The sequence below is a fragment of the Cydia fagiglandana genome, chromosome 5 (assembly GCF_963556715.1).
Source record: "Cydia fagiglandana chromosome 5, ilCydFagi1.1, whole genome shotgun sequence".
Classification (NCBI taxonomy): Eukaryota; Metazoa; Arthropoda; class Insecta; order Lepidoptera; family Tortricidae; genus Cydia; species Cydia fagiglandana.
Window position 1 is genome coordinate 7293282 of NC_085936.1, and position 16975 is coordinate 7310256.

Here is a 16975-nt window from a genome sequence, read left to right on the forward strand (position 1 = left end):
CTATCTATAGAATAACCTTACGAAAATCCTGAAAAGTTAACGGTTTCAGTTTTATGACTAACGATAATATGACAATCAATTCATTATGACTTAAAACTTTATGGGAAACAAAGGGACCCCAGATTTAACATTATTAACAGAACTAACGAAGCGCGATTGAATTTCTATAATTTCAAAGGTAAATTGAAACGACGTCTATTGTGACTGGCCATATGCCTATTACATAGTATTAAGCTTAATTATCAATATAAAACTTACATTTTAACGGTGAAGGAAAGCTTTCGGGAGCTTTCTTGCCGGTCGTGTGTTTACGTTCACAATTTTGATTGAATTTCTAAACAAAGGTAACTAAAAGCACTTGATTTCATAGTCTAGTCTTTATCACATGAATCCACAATTAAATTAATTGCAAATTGACTTAGTAAAAACAAAATAACGACAAGGGTTTGTTTACAAAAACATTTGACAGTAAGAGAGGTCGTTGACATTGACGGGTGTTGGCGCGGTGACGTCTAGGTATCGTTTTAAACCGCAAAATTCAAAAAGCGTGAGGTAGATAACAAGTTACAATAATTAAATATTTAACTTCTATTATATGTTTAATACATTATTATAAAAATAAACATGAAATATTTCGGTACGGATGCAATATTTGGAATCATAAAGGGAAAAATGTTAACTCAAATATACTTTTGGTTGTTTTATTATTAAGAATGTGTGCGTAAGTATCGTTGAAAAATAACTTCATCAGCATTAATCTATTATGAGCGTTAATAGGTAGGACATAAGGCTTAAGTAAACAAAATAGGAATTAAAATCTTTCTCGTATGGGTTCAGTCGCCATTTTTATGATCTTATTGTTCGGGAACGGTTCCGTTAGTTTGGTCAGATTATGAGCTTTAATGAGTAGGGCATACAGCTTAGTAAACAAACAAGGATTTAAGATCTTTACTTCTAAGAGGATCGTGTCGCTACTTTTATGACTGCGGTGATAGCCTCAACCTTGCTAGCATTAAACGATTATGGGTATTAATATGCAGGGAATAAGCATTTTCAGATAGTAAACAAACGGGGATATCTTACATTTTTACTTGAAACTTAGAAACGTTTGTCGCCATTTGGATATTATATAAGGCTGAGCGGGCGTTGCTGGCGGGATTATTCATTCTCCGATCTTGGGCTAACAGTGTCTCTGGCTTTGGGTGTACTTAATACGGTTTTCTATACTGTGTTTCTGGGTTCAGCTTTGGGGGTACAAGACCGTTACAAAGCATGGATTCAGAATGGCAGTTGTTTGAGGGAATTTCATATTTTGCGTGGGGTTATTTTTGTAAAAGTAAACTTAGATATTCTCATACCTTTCTAAAAGAGTCTTTTTGATATTTTTAAAGCCAGATCATTGCTTGGACTGACAGTTTGTCCGACTAATCGCTCTCCACCTTGCGGTGTTAAAGGCGAACGGTTAGGAGTCGTTTTGTTACCAAGATAAGGGTTAACTTGGCACTATCTTTTTAACAACATAGATAGTGAAAATATCTCTCCCTTCCTGGCCTCCAATGCCCAACTGCTAGACTAAAATGAGGGCGTCACGTGCGCGCCATTGAGGGTAACCTCTGCTCATTTGAAACCTACAGTATTTGGAGACCTTGTATATTAAATATATTTATTTATACCATTCATAGACACTATAGGGACCTGTGTTATCCATGTTGCCACCCTGCCTTTGTGCAAATCGCCATGGAGGGACACAATCACACCGGCCTGTAGGTTGCCTTCTCGGTTTCGCCTGCCGAATGATTACAGATTATCGTAGGGTCACACACTTGTGTATATTACAAAGCATTAGGTCAATGGTAAGTGCGATCTGTGCTTTGAATATACTATATTAGGGCCCATGTGTAGGTATAGGGTAGAATCATACACTAAAATATAGGGTTTCTTTTAGGTTGGTATATATTTCTCTTTTAAGGACTTATTGAAATATGGTATCATTATTTTAAATCATGCGGTATAAGGTGGTTAATAATCTAAATCTCCTATTTATTTGGGTAAAAGGTATCATTTTAATTTTATCTATCACAATTCTGGTCGTCTGGAGTAGAAATGAAGTACTGGGTATTGTAATGAAGGTTCTAAGGTATATACAAATCAAATTCTTTAATATCAAGCAGGGTTTAGGAACACAGACTTTTCTGAGATAGAAAATCGAAGAATGGTTTGTTTTAGGGAACCTCTGGCAGGCAGAAGTAATCCAGAGAGTATTTCGAGCTAAATATACTTACTCGTCTTGATATTCTTAGTCTTATAAGCTTAAGTTTTAACAAATAAACTTAGTACTTCGTTTATACCCCTAAAAATCAGATTACTGCTTATACTCTTAGCTCTGGGAAATTGGATTATTAAAGGATTCGTATCCTTAGCTTTTGAATGTAAAAAAGATTAACTTTTGATGATTGATGGATACTTTGACACTTCTTTTCATCATCATCTAGGTGCGCTTAGGTTGCGGAAGTGTTGGTCATAGCCCTTCCGGCTAAAATGGTAGGCTAGGTGATTCGATTGATTTTGTAATCGGACTAAGAGCTTTCCGACCTGCATCGACCGTTTGGAAGCAGCGCGTGTGATTAATCACACATCGTTTAGAAGATGATAGTTAATTTTAATTATCCTTGAAATGCTAGGGTGTAAATGAGCTTAACTCAGGAGTGCTGCTCCGACGTTATCCCGAAAGCTTAATAGGCGTAGCAGGATTTTATCAACAAATATTTTTTATATTTATTTTATCATATATGCGGCATTCTTCAATATCGTTTTAGTTTTGGTTTTATTAATGACACTTACATTACGCTATAAAACTCGTAGAATTTTGTATTTTCATAATAAAATAAAATGGTTACAATTATTCCTTAGTTACGTAATAAATTATTTTAGTATTTTAGATATTCTTTCAATAAAATCTAGATAGGTCATTATAACGATTAAAAACAGTGTCCAAAATTAAGCATTACTCATTAAAGGATCTAGGTTTCCGCGGTCCACTTCGAGGGGTCCTAACTGTTAGCTAGACGATTACGAGGCCAAATTTTAGAGGTATTTATTAAGGGGATTTATTTGTTTATTAAGGGGTTTATATATATAGCGGGGGAGGGTACATTTTTGGTGCCGTGACCAGGATGTAGTTTACCTGGATTATTACGGTTTTTCCAGAAATATCTATGTATAAGTAGCCTTTATGGCTTTTGTTGCCGTGAAAAATGGAGTGAGTATGCTTATTTTTGGGTAGTTCTGTGGTGTCTTAAATAAAAGTCGTGAAACATTTATTTTACTATTCAATAGTTATTATTTACACGTAGGAAGGCCTTAAATAAAAGTCATGAAACATTAAGTTTATCATTCCATAGTTAATATGTACACATAGAAAATAAAACTCGAGTAGTTTATAAAATATAACGGCCTAATATTTTATTGTTATTCTATTGTAGTAAGAAGGGTTACTCTCCCCAGTCGAAAACATCGTGGTTATCTCAGTTAGCTTGTTTATTACAAAACTATGTAAAAGGCTACAGTAGTTACGCACAAGCCTGGGCAGGGTATGCACTTATGCAGCCAACCCAACACTAATCTTCTCCTAAAAATTCTAAACCAATCGGTAATTTGCATCTCCGACGTCATGACTCTACGTCGACATGTCGTTGGCGCGTTCTATCTCGGAGGTGGCGCCATCTCTTGACGAGTTTGGTACTACATTTTTACTCGTTCTCTGCTCGCGTTGTTAGGGATTCTTTTTCATATTCCTTAGCTAAAGATGTGTGTTATCACAACTATAAATTCATCTTCTTGTGTCATTGATATCTGAAAAATAAAGTAACAAAGTTAAAGTAGGTACATGTATAGCAACAGCAGTGTTTATTACGGATATTTTCATCGAAAACAATCATTTATTTCTCTCGTGCTTTAGAATCGTTAAGGAATTAGTTTCGTCGCAGGTACCAATAACAATAATGAGATAAATAAATAAATAAATATATTCGGGGCAGTCCTTCACATTCAGGGAAAGGTTGTGCTGTATTAGATACCACGCGGCGTAGTACATACTTGTATGGATAAACACGTAGTTAAAAGATGAACAAATAATGTCCATGATTCGTGGTAAACGCGCAGGTGCTCTTGCCACACAGCATTTGTAGGCAGGGTTACTATAGACAGGGTTAGGACGTCGTTGCAAATAGACTTAAGATAATATTATCTAAATTAAGTGTCAAGTTGTGTAAAAAGTCTTGCTTTAGTCGAAAGTTATGGGGGCGTGTAACAGTTCATTTACCCGGAAAAATACCAAGGTACAGGGGGCGTATTCTGTGACTTTCTTATTTCCACTTTAAAAGTCGGCAAAGTTTTACAAACTATTAGAGATTTAGTGGAACATACACATTTTAGAAAAGTTATCTACATACTCTTCGATACGGAATCCTAAACGTCACAATATTTACCTAGATAAGAGCTAAAAAGTATGTGTAATTACTATTTATTGTTTTGTCATTATAGTCTAAAGCTTCAGCGAGCTACCTTGTGTGGCCTCGTCACTCATTTTTGAAGCTACACAATAAATTTCATTAAAATCGATAAGGATATGTTATGAGCTAAGCACCTGGGTTAGCAGTGTGCATACACAAGCATATTTGTACTATAAAGTGGGTATATCATCATAGTTTACCTTAGAATTACAGTACTGTTTTACTAACGTTACTTCTAAATCGTGTTCTAATTGTGGACAAATAATAGTATACAGTTGGTTAAACTACCTAACATGAAGAAAAATGGGGGGGTTCAATTTTTCTGTAGTTCTGTGTGTAGACAACAGCCATTTTTGCAGCAAAATTCTTGAGATGAAGTCAGCAAACAGGAGTCTTCATATATCAGCAGTGTCTTGGTAGGCTGAAATAAGTTAGACACTTACATTAGAAAATTCAGGTAAAACAAAGTAGCTTAAGTAGCGTTAGATTTTCCGCTCCTTAGAGTCAGTTTTAGTTGGACAATACGTCAACATTTTTCTTAAGAAATCCAATCGCGGGGCGCCTTATTATTTTAGGTTTGAAATAAGTGGGTACTTCAACAAAACCAGTCTGGGTTGTCAGGTACATAATCATAATCATTTATTCGTCGCAATCCATAGTATTATTACAGGTGTTTTAAGTTTAGATAAGTACAGCACTACATGTGCTCTCCAGAATTTCAACAATATTATCGTCAATATAATAACATAGTAAAAATAGGTATAAATACATCCATGGAAGAAGGATTCAAAATGCGAAAGTAGGCAGTACTTTATATTTTTCAAATTCAAAAAAAAGTTTGAGAATCTTTGCCTTGCGGGACATATTTCCATAGTTAGGTCACAAATAAGCTAGATTAGGTTTACTTAGTCAATAGAGTTAGAATAGGGAATGTAGGCTAAACACTATTTTCAACTCACCACTCTTTCATCAAGAACTCTCCGCTTAAGCATTTGAAATAGTAGTGTCCAATATAAATTATGAGTTGGTTAGTTTATAACGAGTTATCTATTTATATAATTAGATGAAATACCTGTCATAAATGGAAGCAGTCAGTAGATATACAGTCAAGGCACCTTGACACTCCGGGACAAAGTCAGCCTCCAGGTAACACTGAAACAGGAATTATGGAAAAGTTAGCTAAAGTAGGGTATATTTAAGAAAATCTACTTATAAGTCTCATTAACAGTGTTTATTATTTACTACAGGTAGGGTCATCACAGTTAAGAAAACAGAAAAAATAAAAATTTTAAGTTTTTGTTGTAGCACAAATGAAAAAAAATTTCAACTTATTTACTTTCTAAGTAGGATTAAGTCTAGAAATTGCTTTTATACTTACTAGGGTAGTGTAGAAGCACTCGGAGGGGCCTTTGTGGGCAACAGTGAGAATTTGTCAATGTTACTGGGTAGCTGGCAGTCATCGGAGTTCGTTTTGTTTGCTGAAAAATTAAACATACATTGTAAGTGATTTTTTAACTCACAGTTTAGGGGTTAAGCACATGTACAATACAATACAATACTCTTTATTGTACATCTCACATGCTCGTCATACATGTACTGGTCTGGGTCCACAGGTTCTGCTTTTTCATATCTACCACACTTTGTACATAAATGTCAAAACCTGCCCTCATTATTTATACATAACAGTAAGGTTTATTGCAACAATAGGAATAATTATAGCAGGTCCAGGTTTATGTTCACATATTTTTGTTTAAGTTACTGACATCTATGGGGACATTTTCAAGAGAAAAAATACATATTTATCTTCAATTACCATTAACATGCAAAGAAGCCGGTTTATTTTAGCTGACGTTATTATATAGTTATGATATTTGTAATATATTGTATTTCCAAGCTCGAAACATTTTTTTTTCAGGAAAAATAATTTTAGCCGAACCATCTCTTAGGACGACAACATTTAAAATTCCAAGTACAGTAAGGGCAAGCCTAAGGGTATTTATATGGTAACAGGGTAGTTATACTTACTGTTAAGAGTCAGGAAAGAGTCTTCAAAATCAGCAAATGGAGTTTTCCACATCATAATTTCAACTTATTTCTCTTCGATAACAGTTTTCATATATTAGGCACCGAAGAATCATTTTGATGTAGTTGTCAGCTTACTGAAACATCAAATATAGCTTTTAAATATTATTGTAATACAAATAGTGTAGCGGAGGTCTAATGGTATGTTTTAGGTTAGACAGTGTAAAACGAAAATCAACATGTTATTTTTTAAATACAGATTTTACTTTGTTCTCTTTAATTTATAAGGAAGAAATGCGTCTATGTTATTGAATAAAGAGTATAAAGAAGGAAACGCAATCCACTAGGCATTAGCATTATAAGTAGAACGTTGAAAGTAAAGAAACTAATGCTAGCCATTTACAGATATAATCAGTCAGAAAAACAAATTTAATGATAGGTAGGTCAAATTACGAACAATTCTTTTCTGATTGCTGATTTGCAAGTGTATTTAACAGGGTCTTGATGGCAGTAACTTGTCTAAAGAAGAAGCAAGAACATAATCTTACCTTGTTTGTAGAAACGATTCCCAACTTTAGATTTATTTCACTGACACTGTCACACTCGCATTGTCGATACTTAGGCACGTAAAATAAATAAGTACACTGGATCATAAGTACGGGCACTAGGTTCCCTGACCATTTAGTTAGTATGAAATAAGTAGAAGCAAATTCGTGTGATGGTCTGAATTCCATTTCCTTCATCTTGTAGGTTCTTCGATAGATGGAAGTCATTTTGGACGCTCTCGGAGACTTTCTTTTTAACGTACTATCTTTAAATTTAGCTTAGTGATAATTTTGCCTTGATATTTGTTAAAGCATCTTTTTTGCAGGAAAAAATACAACCTACAACGGAATTTAGGAGATTGACAGTTGGTAAAATTGCCATAGACAAAATTTCAGATCGCCAAATGTAGAAGTTGTAGAACATTCAGTCTAGAATAGCTTATGGTTTGGATCAATCAATAGATCGATTATTTAGTTTTTCACATTGTAAAAATACGTTTTATCATTCAAATCATTCTTCATAAAAATAAAAACTTAAATGATAATATATAAGGGTTTTCATTTCAATTTTGCATTATTCACGTAATTTATTGGAAACTTACTGAGTTCACTAAAATTCATTCATAGGTAAATAAATGAACCCGATCAAATTGCGTAGGTTGTGTTTCGAGTATTGTAGGGGCATTTAGAACGTGTTTTTGAATTTCGTCGCATTGCGTAAGCACGCGGAGGTCCGTTTGTAAAAACGAATGGTGGCGCTACTGTCACTAGGCGACAGAACGGGATAGTCTTATGTATCTTTCAGTAGGAGTAACAGCGAAGGCGCTATTGTTGTTTGTCCTTGTCACAGTCTTGTGCAGTTACGTATGTTTTGTCTCTCACTGACGCACGCGTATAGTACATCTATGGCGGAAGATCATAGATATCGGAAAGTAAATAGATAACGATCGTAATAGTGTTGCTACTCACAAAAACAATTATTGAAGAGTTATTGTTAAATTTATTCGTATATCATTAGACATTAGAAATAGATAAAAGGATTAGTTCTAAAAATCCATAAAATAAAATATAATTCATCATAATGTGCGAGGTTAAGTTATTTGTAATGAAAAACAGTTTTTTCACGCATACACTTTCAAGTTTGCCGCTTTTGCTAGTGAGGAACGCGGTTTGCCAAGTATAGCTTAAGAAAATACGTCTTTGTAAGTTTTGACAGTTCTCGGAACTTTGAACATGGAGTAGTTGTTTTTGTTTTAAAGTACTTGTAATCGTTAAATAAGACTGTAGATTGGTTTTAATAATGGAATTCTTTATGTGAGACAAATAAGAATCATAGTGAGGTTTACTGAAGTGCATATTAACAAGCTAGGACCATGTTTTCTAGTCAAATCGTGTTAAAATAAAATATGTCGAAAAACAACTTTGTTTTCGACGAAATTGTGGTATGAGGCAATGATAAAATGAAATGGACAGTGTTTTGGACGAAAATAAATAAAGATACTATTCCGGAAAAAGTTCATAATTGAGTGCAAACGCGTATTCGAGTGAAAATTGGGTTATTTTACTTGCATTTTGCAGCCGCAAGTAACGAGTGCATTTTGTAAACAAACCAATAATCATGTGTTTTCCTGTAGTAAATCTATATTAAAATAGTGAAATAGTGTAGTGAGTGAAGTTTGTCAAGTGTAAAAGTGGTGGAAATAGTTCTAATTATCAAGGAATGTGCATTTAACATGTAAGTACTAAATTTTGTCAAACCTGGTAGTTTTATAGGTTATCTTAGTATAAAAAATATGTTATTGCTTGTTCACAGTATATAGGATTAAAATATAATCATTCTAACGTTCCAAAATTTTAATATAATGCTCTTTTGATTTTTCTATCTACATTATTCTCGATTAATAGCGTTTATCAAAGAATTTCGTGAAGTTTGGTTGTATAAATATGTGTAGATATTTGCGTACCGTTTTAGCTTTCTATCTTACAATGGAAAAAACTAATTCATTATATTTATAAGACGAGACATTTAAAAAATAAAATAATTTCAAGAGGTGATTGCTAAATTTGTCTAGCTAGTTAACATTCTAATAGCCTAGTGGTCTCGACTGTGGGCTAAAGCACGAGAATTAGATGTTAGAGGTCCTGGGTTCGATTCCCGCATGGTGAAAGCGTTTTAATTTTTAATTTTTTTTGTGAATTGGTTTTAATAAATTAGACACTTTTGCAATTTTATTTGGATCATGTTATTGCTTTATTTTATTCAAATTATTTTTATTTGGTGGTCTGTCTTAGTATATATAAGTTGTTTTGGATATTATGTAGCTTAGTAATAAAAACTGAAGATGAAGTTATGAATAAAAGATTTACGGTCAGTAGATTAAGAACACCTACTTAGTTCCTAAGAAATATAGATGTCTATTATTATGTTTCGGGTTTTATGCTATGATCAAATTAAGTGAGTTTACGTGCGTTTGAATACATAGTATAATGAAATTTCGGGATAATTGGCTACTTTAGTCACATCGCTCGCTGGAAACCGGATATTCATGACAAGATGATTGTGCTACCAATTTGTAGAAGATATAAGAGATGGGAGTCTTTAGCTGCTAGTGAGATCGCGAGTAACAACAGTCACTGCTACCTTTTACAGCCTTTTTAAGAACTGCCGACAGGAATTTCAAGACGCAAGAGGAATTTCAACATACAATATTCCGGATAGAAGAAAGAAGAGGAAGTTATGAACGATCAATACACAATTTATGTAAATTTAAAACTTAATCATCATCATATCAGTTTTTTTTTTGACGCTTTCTGCGGAGCATAGGCCTCTCTTTGAGTATGCCAATTTCAAAACTGTTTTTATTATTATTCTAATAATTTTAATATAAGGTACATAGTTAAGATCAAATAAAATTAAGCCCAATGTTTCGTAAAGGGAAATTATTCTTGTATATTTTGTAGATATTTTTATTTGGGGTAGGTAATATAATAATATGGCATGTAAATTTAGGTCACTTAATGACGTTATTTGAGTATCATCATTTGAGTATGTTTTATAGGGGTTGTTTTCTTTTTAGTTTAAATGTAATAACATGTAGATTTAAAATTATTTTTATTTTATTTGGATTACTTATCAGAGTTTTGGCTGTCTGTTCAGATCGAAGCGGACCGGAGTCTGAGGAAGGAAGTATGAAGACTTGAGTGCTCAAGCTTAAAGTTATGAGTATGTTAGAATTTTTGTGTGAGATGTATATAAGACGATGGATGCCTAGTAGAGGAATGGACTTATGTGTTGTTAAGAATGGATCGATGCAGATAGACAAAGGCTAGAGGGTAATCCAGACTAGATTTGTCGGATTTTGCTGGGAATCAAAAGGGGGGCGGGGAATACACAAATAGCCAGAAAATTTTTATCAGTAGGTTAGAATCCTTTGGATTAAGGCCCGTTCCAAATGGGTATTATTTTGTGGCTATATACTCTACAAGGTAATAAACCCTTTACGAATTCTACACACCTTGTCTTGGATGAGATATATTCGACATTCGACATATTATCATGGGCCGTGAGCGTCTAGAAGGACGAGGCCCTATTCAAGATTTAATTAAATATATATATTTTTTTGTTTTCATTATTATACGTAATTATCATTTTTCTACTACTTGATCAAATGATTCTTAGGGTTAGGTCAAAATAATTTTGGTGTGCCTTATTGAGGTACTTAATTGTGTCAATTTTAAGTTTGTTTAATAAAAAAAAAAGACACCCAAACAAACTTAAAGGTCGGTATATTTTATTCAAGTATGAGACACGCACCAAGAAAACATGGCTGAGGGTGATAGGGCAATGAAATTTGGTTTGAATTCTGGCAATGGAGCTTGAAAACTTCGTACTTATAGAAATTAAAGGTCTCTTCGTTTCGCTTGGGAGGTTTTTGCTGCCTCATCTTATGCTCTTCTACGGAAGTGTGCGGCGCAAAGGGTAGAGACAAGAGTAATACTCGGTGCACCGGGGTAAGCTGGCAAGGACGAGTTAACTATTAACTTATTAGATTCACAACCTAATATCCTTGGTGAAGCGAGGCGGCTGGGGAAAAAGCGGTCATGGTTCATTGACAGAGTTCTAATGGCCTAATTTCAAAGCTGAGTCGCTAACAGTCATTTAGTATTGGAAAACACACCACACGTTTAAAAAGGGAGGGAAATTATTCGACTTATCTAGGGGAAATTGAAGCTTTTTATAAATTCCTGAAGTAATTCATAAAACACTTAAATTGGGGGCGGATGTGACTGGCCATATGCCTATTACATAGTATTAAGCTTAATTATCAATATAAAACTTACATTTTAACGGTGAAGGAAAGCTTTCGGGAGCTTTCTTGCCGGTCGTGTGTTTACGTTCACAATTTTGATTGAATTTCTAAACAAAGGTAACTAAAAGCACTTGATTTCATAGTCTAGTCTTTATCACATGAATCCACAATTAAATTAATTGCAAATTGACTTAGTAAAAACAAAATAACGACAAGGGTTTGTTTACAAAAACATTTGACAGTAAGAGAGGTCGTTGACATTGACGGGTGTTGGCGCGGTGACGTCTAGGTATCGTTTTAAACCGCAAAATTCAAAAAGCGTGAGGTAGATAACAAGTTACAATAATTAAATATTTAACTTCTATTATATGTTTAATACATTATTATAAAAATAAACATGAAATATTTCGGTACGGATGCAATATTTGGAATCATAAAGGGAAAAATGTTAACTCAAATATACTTTTGGTTGTTTTATTATTAAGAATGTGTGCGTAAGTATCGTTGAAAAATAACTTCATCAGCATTAATCTATTATGAGCGTTAATAGGTAGGACATAAGGCTTAAGTAAACAAAATAGGAATTAAAATCTTTCTCGTATGGGTTCAGTCGCCATTTTTATGATCTTATTGTTCGGGAACGGTTCCGTTAGTTTGGTCAGATTATGAGCTTTAATGAGTAGGGCATACAGCTTAGTAAACAAACAAGGATTTAAGATCTTTACTTCTAAGAGGATCGTGTCGCTACTTTTATGACTGCGGTGATAGCCTCAACCTTGCTAGCATTAAACGATTATGGGTATTAATATGCAGGGAATAAGCATTTTCAGATAGTAAACAAACGGGGATATCTTACATTTTTACTTGAAACTTAGAAACGTTTGTCGCCATTTGGATATTATATAAGGCTGAGCGGGCGTTGCTGGCGGGATTATTCATTCTCCGATCTTGGGCTAACAGTGTCTCTGGCTTTGGATGTACTTAATACGGTTTTCTATACTGTGTTTCTGGGTTCAGCTTTGGGGGTACAAGACCGTTACAAAGCATGGATTCAGAATGGCAGTTGTTTGAGGGAATTTCATATTTTGCGTGGGGTTATTTTTGTAAAAGTAAACTTAGATATTCTCATACCTTTCTAAAAGAGTCTTTTTGATATTTTTAAAGCCAGATCATTGCTTGGACTGACAGTTTGTCCGACTAATCGCTCTCCACCTTGCGGTGTTAAAGGCGAACGGTTAGGAGTCGTTTTGTTACCAAGATAAGGGTTAACTTGGCACTATCTTTTTAACAACATAGATAGTGAAAATATCTCTCCCTTCCTGGCCTCCAATGCCCAACTGCTAGACTAAAATGAGGGCGTCACGTGCGCGCCATTGAGGGTAACCTCTGCTCATTTGAAACCTACAGTATTTGGAGACCTTGTATATTAAATATATTTATTTATACCATTCATAGACACTATAGGGACCTGTGTTATCCATGTTGCCACCCTGCCTTTGTGCAAATCGCCATGGAGGGACACAATCACACCGGCCTGTAGGTTGCCTTCTCGGTTTCGCCTGCCGAATGATTACAGATTATCGTAGGGTCACACACTTGTGTATATTACAAAGCATTAGGTCAATGGTAAGTGCGATCTGTGCTTTGAATATACTATATTAGGGCCCATGTGTAGGTATAGGGTAGAATCATACACTAAAATATAGGGTTTCTTTTAGGTTGGTATATATTTCTCTTTTAAGGACTTATTGAAATATGGTATCATTATTTTAAATCATGCGGTATAAGGTGGTTAATAATCTAAATCTCCTATTTATTTGGGTAAAAGGTATCATTTTAATTTTATCTATCACAATTCTGGTCGTCTGGAGTAGAAATGAAGTACTGGGTATTGTAATGAAGGTTCTAAGGTATATACAAATCAAATTCTTTAATATCAAGCAGGGTTTAGGAACACAGACTTTTCTGAGATAGAAAATCGAAGAATGGTTTGTTTTAGGGAACCTCTGGCAGGCAGAAGTAATCCAGAGAGTATTTCGAGCTAAATATACTTACTCGTCTTGATATTCTTAGTCTTATAAGCTTAAGTTTTAACAAATAAACTTAGTACTTCGTTTATACCCCTAAAAATCAGATTACTGCTTATACTCTTAGCTCTGGGAAATTGGATTATTAAAGGATTCGTATCCTTAGCTTTTGAATGTAAAAAAGATTAACTTTTGATGATTGATGGATACTTTGACACTTCTTTTCATCATCATCTAGGTGCGCTTAGGTTGCGGAAGTGTTGGTCATAGCCCTTCCGGCTAAAATGGTAGGCTAGGTGATTCGATTGATTTTGTAATCGGACTAAGAGCTTTCCGACCTGCATCGACCGTTTGGAAGCAGCGCGTGTGATTAATCACACATCGTTTAGAAGATGATAGTTAATTTTAATTATCCTTGAAATGCTAGGGTGTAAATGAGCTTAACTCAGGAGTGCTGCTCCGACGTTATCCCGAAAGCTTAATAGGCGTAGCAGGATTTTATCAACAAATATTTTTTATATTTATTTTATCATATATGCGGCATTCTTCAATATCGTTTTAGTTTTGGTTTTATTAATGACACTTACATTACGCTATAAAACTCGTAGAATTTTGTATTTTCATAATAAAATAAAATGGTTACAATTATTCCTTAGTTACGTAATAAATTATTTTAGTATTTTAGATATTCTTTCAATAAAATCTAGATAGGTCATTATAACGATTAAAAACAGTGTCCAAAATTAAGCATTACTCATTAAAGGATCTAGGTTTCCGCGGTCCACTTCGAGGGGTCCTAACTGTTAGCTAGACGATTACGAGGCCAAATTTTAGAGGTATTTATTAAGGGGATTTATTTGTTTATTAAGGGGTTTATATATATAGCGGGGGAGGGTACATTTTTGGTGCCGTGACCAGGATGTAGTTTACCTGGATTATTACGGTTTTTCCAGAAATATCTATGTATAAGTAGCCTTTATGGCTTTTGTTGCCGTGAAAAATGGAGTGAGTATGCTTATTTTTGGGTAGTTCTGTGGTGTCTTAAATAAAAGTCGTGAAACATTTATTTTACTATTCAATAGTTATTATTTACACGTAGGAAGGCCTTAAATAAAAGTCATGAAACATTAAGTTTATCATTCCATAGTTAATATGTACACATAGAAAATAAAACTCGAGTAGTTTATAAAATATAACGGCCTAATATTTTATTGTTATTCTATTGTAGTAAGAAGGGTTACTCTCCCCAGTCGAAAACATCGTGGTTATCTCAGTTAGCTTGTTTATTACAAAACTATGTAAAAGGCTACAGTAGTTACGCACAAGCCTGGGCAGGGTATGCACTTATGCAGCCAACCCAACACTAATCTTCTCCTAAAAATTCTAAACCAATCGGTAATTTGCATCTCCGACGTCATGACTCTACGTCGACATGTCGTTGGCGCGTTCTATCTCGGAGGTGGCGCCATCTCTTGACGAGTTTGGTACTACATTTTTACTCGTTCTCTGCTCGCGTTGTTAGGGATTCTTTTTCATATTCCTTAGCTAAAGATGTGTGTTATCACAACTATAAATTCATCTTCTTGTGTCATTGATATCTGAAAAATAAAGTAACAAAGTTAAAGTAGGTACATGTATAGCAACAGCAGTGTTTATTACGGATATTTTCATCGAAAACAATCATTTATTTCTCTCGTGCTTTAGAATCGTTAAGGAATTAGTTTCGTCGCAGGTACCAATAACAATAATGAGATAAATAAATAAATAAATATATTCGGGGCAGTCCTTCACATTCAGGGAAAGGTTGTGCTGTATTAGATACCACGCGGCGTAGTACATACTTGTATGGATAAACACGTAGTTAAAAGATGAACAAATAATGTCCATGATTCGTGGTAAACGCGCAGGTGCTCTTGCCACACAGCATTTGTAGGCAGGGTTACTATAGACAGGGTTAGGACGTCGTTGCAAATAGACTTAAGATAATATTATCTAAATTAAGTGTCAAGTTGTGTAAAAAGTCTTGCTTTAGTCGAAAGTTATGGGGGCGTGTAACAGTTCATTTACCCGGAAAAATACCAAGGTACAGGGGGCGTATTCTGTGACTTTCTTATTTCCACTTTAAAAGTCGGCAAAGTTTTACAAACTATTAGAGATTTAGTGGAACATACACATTTTAGAAAAGTTATCTACATACTCTTCGATACGGAATCCTAAACGTCACAATATTTACCTAGATAAGAGCTAAAAAGTATGTGTAATTACTATTTATTGTTTTGTCATTATAGTCTAAAGCTTCAGCGAGCTACCTTGTGTGGCCTCGTCACTCATTTTTGAAGCTACACAATAAATTTCATTAAAATCGATAAGGATATGTTATGAGCTAAGCACCTGGGTTAGCAGTGTGCATACACAAGCATATTTGTACTATAAAGTGGGTATATCATCATAGTTTACCTTAGAATTACAGTACTGTTTTACTAACGTTACTTCTAAATCGTGTTCTAATTGTGGACAAATAATAGTATACAGTTGGTTAAACTACCTAACATGAAGAAAAATGGGGGGGTTCAATTTTTCTGTAGTTCTGTGTGTAGACAACAGCCATTTTTGCAGCAAAATTCTTGAGATGAAGTCAGCAAACAGGAGTCTTCATATATCAGCAGTGTCTTGGTAGGCTGAAATAAGTTAGACACTTACATTAGAAAATTCAGGTAAAACAAAGTAGCTTAAGTAGCGTTAGATTTTCCGCTCCTTAGAGTCAGTTTTAGTTGGACAATACGTCAACATTTTTCTTAAGAAATCCAATCGCGGGGCGCCTTATTATTTTAGGTTTGAAATAAGTGGGTACTTCAACAAAACCAGTCTGGGTTGTCAGGTACATAATCATAATCATTTATTCGTCGCAATCCATAGTATTATTACAGGTGTTTTAAGTTTAGATAAGTACAGCACTACATGTGCTCTCCAGAATTTCAACAATATTATCGTCAATATAATAACATAGTAAAAATAGGTATAAATACATCCATGGAAGAAGGATTCAAAATGCGAAAGTAGGCAGTACTTTATATTTTTCAAATTCAAAAAAAAGTTTGAGAATCTTTGCCTTGCGGGACATATTTCCATAGTTAGGTCACAAATAAGCTAGATTAGGTTTACTTAGTCAATAGAGTTAGAATAGGGAATGTAGGCTAAACACTATTTTCAACTCACCACTCTTTCATCAAGAACTCTCCGCTTAAGCATTTGAAATAGTAGTGTCCAATATAAATTATGAGTTGGTTAGTTTATAACGAGTTATCTATTTATATAATTAGATGAAATACCTGTCATAAATGGAAGCAGTCAGTAGATATACAGTCAAGGCACCTTGACACTCCGGGACAAAGTCAGCCTCCAGGTAACACTGAAACAGGAATTATGGAAAAGTTAGCTAAAGTAGGGTATATTTAAGAAAATCTACTTATAAGTCTCATTAACAGTGTTTATTATTTACTACAGGTAGGGTCATCACAGTTAAGAAAACAGAAAAAATAAAAATTTTAAGTTTTTGTTGT

At 34.3% G+C, this 16975-nt stretch overlaps 2 protein-coding genes across 2 annotated transcripts in view; one reads left to right on the top strand and one right to left on the bottom strand.

Annotated features, from left to right (window-relative positions):
* Nucleotides 1-16975, bottom strand: part of LOC134664380 (serine protease nudel) — a 389278-nt gene that overhangs the window by 33372 nt on the left and 338931 nt on the right. The gene's annotated exons all lie outside the window — the stretch shown is intronic.
* The window catches only part of LOC134664399 (uncharacterized), a 36348-nt gene that overhangs the window by 2379 nt on the left and 16994 nt on the right, over nt 1-16975 (top strand). The gene's annotated exons all lie outside the window — the stretch shown is intronic.